At 40.3% G+C, this 8,559-nt stretch overlaps 1 protein-coding gene across 9 annotated transcripts in view; it reads right to left on the reverse strand.

Annotated features, from left to right (window-relative positions):
* The window catches only part of JADE3 (jade family PHD finger 3), a 64,047-nt gene that overhangs the window by 55,098 nt on the left and 390 nt on the right, over positions 1-8,559 (reverse strand). For 3 of the 9 annotated variants that reach the window (XM_072932061.1, XM_072932048.1, XM_072932052.1), the window contains exon 1: positions 216-4,517. The exons of 2 other annotated variants lie outside the window; for them this stretch is intronic. The gene's annotated coding sequence lies outside the window, so the exon portion shown is untranslated. Of the gene's footprint in view, positions 1-215; positions 4,518-8,032; positions 8,390-8,439; positions 8,554-8,559 lie in introns of those variants that run through there. 4 more of the 9 variants (XM_032749222.3, XM_072932069.1, XM_072932088.1 and 1 more) reach the window with 3 other exon arrangements.

Genomic DNA, 8,559 nt, shown 5'->3' on the forward strand with positions numbered 1-8,559 from the left:
TTTATAGAGGCAAAACTTCTGATATTGTTAAGCAAGGGATAAAACTAGACTTGGATAGTCTCCCATCCACATCATTATGGATGGGCTTCCACCAGTTCCAAGGACAGCAGGTAACACTGCCCTTCACAATACATCGGCATTAAAAAAAAAAAATAAAAGAGAAAACTGGCCTTAATAGGTTTGCTCCCTTAGAGTTTTACATTACTTCTGCTTACCTGAAGCACAAAAACCTCTATAATCCTGCCAGACCTGGAAAGCTCAAAGGCAGAAGTAAACAAAGGAGCTGAGCTTTTTCTCCTTTGAGAATTGCCATCATGCAGTTAAATCCACAGTTCTGACTGATTAAATCCCTATGAACCTGTAAGAGACCAGAAACAGGCAAAAGTGACATAGAGTACCCCAACGTGACATTAAAACCTCTAAAAGAAAGATCTAAAGATGCTTTGTTATGGCCAAAGGAATCTGGTGCAGGAGCGAAGCTGGCTCAACAAGTACAGCCCTTGTGCAAAGGCTGACACTAATGCCACTTCAGAATTAGGTGTATTTGACCAGTCGGATCATTAGAACAGTTACACCAGAGCAACACCTTCAAACTGTTATGAAAGCTGACTTCTTTGATAGAATGAGCTTAGGATAGAGTCCCTAAAATTATTTAAAGGGGGAAAGAAAAACAGCATTTTGACAAAAAAATTATCTTAGGATAGCAAATGGTTAAAAAAAAAGTTTGATACAAGTAACCAAGATGCATTAAAATGTTGTAAAATTTACTCCACTAAACCAATGCTTTGCCACTGTTTTACTTTTTTTATCAGTTCCTCCCTATATAAAAGCAAGTTTGTTTTGAAAAACTCTCATTATCTGTACCAAAGTAAACACAATTGCTGATGTGTGTTGAAGCCCAACAGAGATTTAACTTCCTTAACCAAGCAAAATTTACCTATGTACAGGCATAGTACAGAAGTAATAATTTCATTTTACGTAGATGATTTATAGAGTCTCAAGAAGACTGTGAGACACTCACTGGAAACACTGTTTTCTCCAATAAGGAAAAGTTGGAAAGTTATGACAAAAAAGAAGAGGGGACAACCAAAGGGAGACCACAAAGGCAAGAAAGACACGGATGGCTGAGAGAGGTAAGTAAGAACTACAAATCACGCTCAATTTCTCATCTGCATATGAGGCTTTACTTTTTCCCTTAAGTTTTTTCAGACTTCTTTTCCAACTCTTAACCCATTCATACTTCAAAAATTGACTAATTCAAATGTTGAAGTCAAGCACACAGAAGTGAACACAAAATAATGTATTTCAATAATCTTAAACAGAGAATGAAATGGCACCTGCAAAAGCTATTGGGTTTCAGTAACCTAAATTAATGTTCCTTGTTTGCTGTTGCATATAGAGGCTTCTGAAAATCTAGAACAAGTACACAGAAGATGCCAAACAAAGGCTCTAAACAGCACTTAAGCCAGTTTAATCCACGTAATGGGAGTCACAGTCCTCTAACAGATACTGAGCTGATGGGCAGGTGTGTAAGCTTTCTAATAACTTATGTCCTACCTTCTGAAGTTTTACAGCATTTACAGAGGAAAAAAAATGAAAACATCATGCATCAGATCTATATGTATTCAGTTTTAAGCAACAGAGGAAAGACTACTAAGAATACTAAGTATTGAAACAAAGTTTAAACACCTCTTTCATGGAGCTCAGGGCAGAGTCCCATTTTCTACAGTACTCTACCACAGATATTCTGTCTCTATATAGGTGTATACGACCAAATAAGGCAAATCAGATCTCCATCAAAACTGCAGAAACACACATGAATGTAACCTGCCAGTCACTGGTAAAATCTCATTCAGTTGCCATTTTAAGTAAACTCTTCGTACTCTAGCTATCTATGTAAGTATTTGGATCAAAAATATGTTTACTACTAGCTTGAGCAAACTTAGGCATCTGAAAAATACGTGGATAAAGAACAGCTTTCACAGTTTTCATAAAATATCACTGGAAATTATAGTATGAATCATTAAAAAGTACAACACTACAAGAATTAAAATGAAACCACCCGAATTTATAGATACCAGTTGCAAAGCGCATACAAAATCATTTTGCATAATTTCTATTTATATGAAAATATGGAATTATTTCATCCCATGGGTTTTTTCATCTTTTTCTTCTTTGGCCCAAAAAAGTGAACAAGCAGTAACCAAAGAAAGTGAAGGAAATTAGTATCTGTTATACGGGCATAATAGTTTGAAAAAATATCTTCCATAAAAGAATCAGTACCATAAGAAGTGAATTTTACTTCCCAGGTATGCCAACAGCCATTGCAATACTGTTGTCATAAACACATACCTTACATTAAGATCAACTTTTTGGTTCCTCCCTCACTCCTAGCACATTCTGTTGCAGAGCTGGAAGTTCAAATTTGTCAAGCAAAATGCTTCACTTAATTCTCAAGATTGCTCATTTCATGCTACAATGGAAATGATTACATTGTTAACATAAGGAAGACTGCAACTTCATTATCAGGTTTAAGTATCTGCTTTTCAGTTACTTAAATGACAGGCAATTTGATTTTTGTAAAAGAACACAACTGCTCTTGAATTAGGCTCAAGCAGAAGAGTTGCTGGAAGCCCCCCAAACAAGGTTAACAATGTCAAAGCATAGCAGCAACACTGACAAGCAGTACCCCTTCCTTTTTAAGTGCTCTGGTCAGCAGTTCTTAGGGAAAAAAAAAAAAAAAAAAGCTAACATAAAAAGTTGTTATCTGTGCTTGAAATGAGCATTTTTTTCCCTTCCTCCTATCAAACAAGATCTAACAAGTTTACATTGCACTGCAGAGTAATCACTTGTTATCACTATTTCAGTCACTATTTTCCTGCTGGGAAAAGGAATCTATTAGTATGAAAGCAGGAAGAAGAGCACCACTTTATTACTCCTCTTTCTATCCAAGTATTAATAAAAGTGGGAGAAGTATTAGTCCTACCTCTCTACTGAGGCTCCTCCTGGCCAGATAATTGCTGAGCCTAATATTTTCCTCTGTGTCTCCAATGCACTCATATACTAAGTATTTCAGCTCCACAAGGTCCTTCAGTTGGCTTGTTTTTTCATTAAAAGCCAAAACCTCTACAGGACATGGACACTATTTCCTATGATGAGTCCTCTACAGCCACTTTGATATCAAAGCCTGCAAATAAACACTGAAAGAATATTAAATAAGTACTAGCAGTTAAAAGCAGAACAAATAAAGAGAATTAAACACAAGGAGTCCCACTAGGGACATTTGTTTCCTCCCTTGACAGGGCAGACATTTCTCCTATACACTCATGTATCCAGCAGTTCAAGATGTCAGGTTTTCTGACATGTCAGCAGATAGAAAATACTACCATTTTATCCTGCTATACTTGATACGTAGCGAAAGATTTAAACATGTGCACATTAAAAGTAGTAATTTTCTCAATACTACCACAGTCTATAGAGGAATCATTATTTTAAAACTGTCTGATCTAAAACCAAGATGTACATTTTTGAGTATGAATGAAAGCTCATAGTTTAGTTATGGTTTTCAAATGCTTGTGAACAGCCATGTTACTGTAACTCTTGTCTAGCACTTGTAGTAAAACCATCATTTATCAACACATTTAATGAATTTCAGTCATTCAATATTACATGATAAACTGTATAGCACAATTAAAAGACAGCAACCCAGGCAGAACTTCTATGCAATTCTCCTCTCACTATTCTTTCATCAACCCAACAGCATATTCCAAAACAAGAACTACCTGAAAATAAAAAAACAAATCTTGTAAAACTCTTCATAACAGTCACACAAAATTAATTACTTCAAATAAATGTTCCTGGTCAGTTGTTTCACTTTGTAGCACCTGCTGTGTGGGGTACCACCCCTCCCTTTGGAGGAGCTCAGGCATCCTAGCCTCTGCTCACCCACAGCACTATGCTAACTCTTAGAAGCTGTTGGACTTGCTGTGCACCAAACCACTTGTGCAGGCATGAAACTGCTCTCTAAGACATGAGCAAGAGCCTGAGCCTTTTGCCAGCAAAGGCTATCAACTGTCAGGAGCTTTAAGCAGATAAGACAGAACCTCAGAAAAGAATTATTCAAGAATAACTTTTTAGAGCAAGGTGGTAAAAAAGGAAAAACGAAAGAAAGGGGGCTGGGGGAAGCCCAGAACAGTAGATTAGCAAAATAATACATTATTCCCTCAAGACTGTGTGACAAGCATATTCAGTTTAGCAACCAGTCAGGCATGTGTATAAACCTGTTTTTTAACATCTCCTAGAGCTCTAATTAAAACACAAAGAGACATTAAGGACATGATATGTTCACCATTCAATTCAATAATCAAGAAGCACAGCTCTTTAATCCAATGCTGTAACAGGTGTACTTTGAAGAAGAAAAGCACTTCAAAATTTTCAAACAAAGTTTAACAAGCTAAGGCAAGCATCCCAGTATTTAATTCAGGAGAAAGTTATAACAAATAGCATCAGCAGTCACGAGCTTATCTTCCCACCTTCTCCTGCTTCTCTGAAGAGGGCGACTAAGCAAGTGCTAGGGGAGCCTCCGCAGTCATGCTCATAGCTCAGGGTCTCTTCCATTCCTTGAAATCCGAGTAAAGCCTGCAGTACAGCTCTATGAACGCAGCAGCTTTCCTTAGGTCTAAGACCACTCTTCACAGACAGCTCTAATCCCTAAATTCTTGATCTCCTACACACTGAAATAAGATATTAAAAGTTGGAAAAGTTCAGATGTCATCTAGAAAAGAGTAACTTGGAAGCAAATGAACAAGAAAGAGTGAACAGCCCAGGGAAACAGGGAGGTGCTTGGTAATTACATCAGCATCTTTCCACAGAAAACAACATCCAGTGTGTCACATAACATTTCTGAAACTTATTTACCAGATACCTTCCTGTAGTCAAAATAAGTGAAGGATCATAAAACATAATACCTATAGACACAATTTTTAGGGGTTCTGAGCATCAGACATGCAGTTGTAACTGGAAAATAGCATAAAGAAAAGTACTTTTAAAGTGACAGGTGTAATTGATCATTTAACATGAATAAATATAAAAGAAATCAATTCTCAAATCAAAACACCTTTATTTTTATTAGCAGCATTAGATTAAAATAAGCTATGTACTAAAATGCAAAATTTCATACAGTTATCTCACTTCTCAGAGGTGCCATCAAGCCCTCCAGATCTCCAGCATCTCCCACTCCCACCTGACCCAGCCTCCACCAGCATAAAACCTGCCAAGGCCTTGACATAACATTTTGTACATCAGCTCTTCAAGATGCAAATAGCATCTGTTGGCTTCCATTACATAAATACCCCTGATAAGAGCTATTATTAACTTGTTAGTTTCCATTTTAAGTAAAGTATGTAAAAATTGTATTTCTGTCTCCAATTACATGAAGCCTCGAGCATTACAGGCATTACAAATCTTCAGAAAAGAGAAACACCACACAATTTCTGAGGTTCCCCTCTCTGTAGAATTCAAAAGCCCCTGAGCCTCCTTAGCTATAGCTTCCAGAAAAATTGTGGGAGTGGAGAGATTAAGCAACATGTGCAAATAGTAAGTTTTGGCTTAGTCCATTTCTGTCCATAACGAAATAAGTCACCAACTAAAACACAACACTACCACTGATCTAGACAAAACAGTAATTTTTTGGGTTTAAAATGCATTTGAGAGAATGATACCTATACTTAACCGAATATTAACTTTTACATTTCAGTTGAAGACAACATTCTTTCCTGTCATATTGCCAGGTATTTTCTCAAGAGTGGTCATAACACTACACCATCAAACCCATTCAAGTAATAGTCCCCCAAAGCACATACCAACTTCTGAATATTTCTAGGGAGGAAAGAAGGAAGACAAACCACAGAAACGTACATTTACATGACATTTCCATCCATGGATGATAAAAGATGCACTACAGAAATGGGTGTACATTCCTTCTCCATGTCTTGCCAAGCTAACCAAAAATATGCAGGCACCATGCCCCGCTTCTCACCCACTGGGACACGAGAGTCAGAAATTAATTACAAAGATTGAAATAAGCTACCTAAATAGACCACAAGAACACTGCAGGAGTGTTTCATACTCAAGTCAACTTGCATAGGATTTAGCTTCACTTCTCTCCATCAGGTCTACCAAATCAAGCCATCTCTTCACCACAGCCTGGAACGCTTGCCAACACACCAGCCAGTAGCTGATATCACCAGTCAAGATATCCTCCAGGCTAGCTGCAGCAAGCTCTTGAGGAAAATGCTCTACAGCATTCAGCATGTGGTAGCTACTACAGCAACCATGCACTTAAGTCTCTGCCCATGTGTATATACATATAAAACTGTACAGGTAAAAACAATACTAAATTATAGATAAGAAAGCATCATATAAATTCTTCTCCATTAGCAAATCATCCAGGTCTATCAAAAATATGTATATTTTAAAAATCAAAATAAAAAGCCCACAACAATCCCAGGTATCCCGATAAATCCCAAACACAAACTTCCTGATTTTCTGCCGCTGAGAGGAAGTGCACAGAACCACAGAGAAGAAAACAGCTGGGTTTATTCTAACACTACACCGAGATCTATCTCTCCCAGGCTCTTACATTCACAGCGGATTTTCATGATTTTAATGAGATCCCAAATGAACATGCAAACTTGCCAATAAATGCCACTGCATATGTTCCTACATCAGGTCTCTAGCAAACCTTGTGGATATCTGCTACATGTACGTAATACAAATATAACAAAAAAAGACCTATGGTCAAAACCAACTCAGAGGAACTTTTCCCACTTGGGGAGGGAGGTTTTGTTGTAAAAGGAACAGAGAAAGAGGAAACATCAAAGGAGGGACAGGTAAAAGAAACAGTTCTGCTCTTTTGATTACTTTTACTACATCTAAAGTCCAAGTTTTGCAAATAAAGCTTTCGAGTTCTCCTCCCTGCAATAGAAAAGGTCATGTCATGTCTAGTCTGAAATGAGGTCAGAAGTTCAGTTAAAACAGAAAAACAAAACAACACAAACTTTAGATCCTAAAAGTACCAATTTGCCTTTACTTTGAAAACGTCCATTCTTAACCAAAGAAACTTCAAATTGCATTTTCTCCCATTACTAAGTGTAGGTAAAGACTTTTTTGATGCTTCCTTAAGGAACTCTGTGGCAAGCTGGAAAGTTATGCAAATGTGCCTTCATCCAGGTCGACCTTTCCAGCCTAAGGATCTCACATTTTCAAGCCAGCTCTCTAACCATCACTAAGATGCGGTCTCACTGTGTAGAGATGAGCAGGTGTGCTCGAGATGCTCTACAGAACAGCCCATAACAAGCACCATCCTGATGTAAGAAGTCAACTGCTGATTAAGCATCTTGCAAGCACCAGGACAAAATACATTTCTCTTAATCTTTCAGTTTTAGCGCAAAGGCTCTTTTACATTAAGAGAGAAGCACAAGAGTATCAAGTATCTAGTGTGTAGTAATTGAAGGTTTTCTAATGACACTTGGATGTTGTCTTCAGCATCCCTTCTCTCCTGAATATGAAAAAAAAACCATCGGGCTTTGAAGTACAGCACAAATCTAGTGATATTTTAATAAAAATACATAGCTACTCATTATAACAATTTGCAAACAATAGCTGAACTCCTAAAGTAACTACAAGTACTTTTTATAACATAACTATAGTTAAAAGACAGAAAAAAGTGGTGTTTATTTGCTTGGTAAGATGTATTTTAGGGTGCCTTGTACCAAATTCTCCCATTAATCCTCCCATTATTATTTGCAAGTACAAATACTTTCACTACATCCCCAGCCGCTAACCATACCGGTCGCGGTACATCCGTAGAACGAAGCCATGCCTTTGCGGAAAGATGAACAGCATTAAAGCAAACACCACGCAAGGGAGGAAGGTTTGATCTGAAGTGAAGTCTGGACCTTCTCGCTCCTCTGCCTGCAGGCACAGAGGGCACCGGGGGCCACCCGCCCCCGCCGCTCAGGAGAAAACTTACCTTGGCGGCGCGGCCGGGCAGGCGGGAGGGCTGCGCTAGCGCTTCATTGTCAAACTCAGTTCTAGCAAGTTCCTCGACATACCGGCGGAGCGGTGCTCGGCGGCGGACAAGCGCCCGGCTGTCTGTCTGTCTGTCTGCCCGCCAGCCACGCCCAGCCGCGCTCCGCAGGGCCCCGCCGGCTCGGGCACCGCCGGGTCGCCGCCTCTCCGGGCTGCGGCGAACAAAAGGGCGCTTGGCCGGAGGTCGCCCGGCCCTGGCCGCCCCCCGCGGGTGCAGCGCCCGCCCGGCTCCGGAGCCGCCGCAACTTTTCCCTCCGGACGCGGCCGGGGCCGCAGCGCCCACGCCGGACGGGCTGCCCGCCGCGCCGCCCGCCGCCCCCGGCGCGGCTCCGCCGGTGCCCCACGTACCCGCAGCGCCCGCCGCCGCTTCCTCCTCCTCCTCCCTCCTGCCCGGCCTTGGCGCCAAACGCCGCCGCCGCAGGCCCGGCGCCTCCCCCGCACAGGCCCGGCGCGGCGGCCCCGGCTCCC

Source organism: Taeniopygia guttata, chromosome 1 (assembly GCF_048771995.1).
Source record: "Taeniopygia guttata chromosome 1, bTaeGut7.mat, whole genome shotgun sequence".
Taxonomy (NCBI): Eukaryota; Metazoa; Chordata; class Aves; order Passeriformes; family Estrildidae; genus Taeniopygia; species Taeniopygia guttata.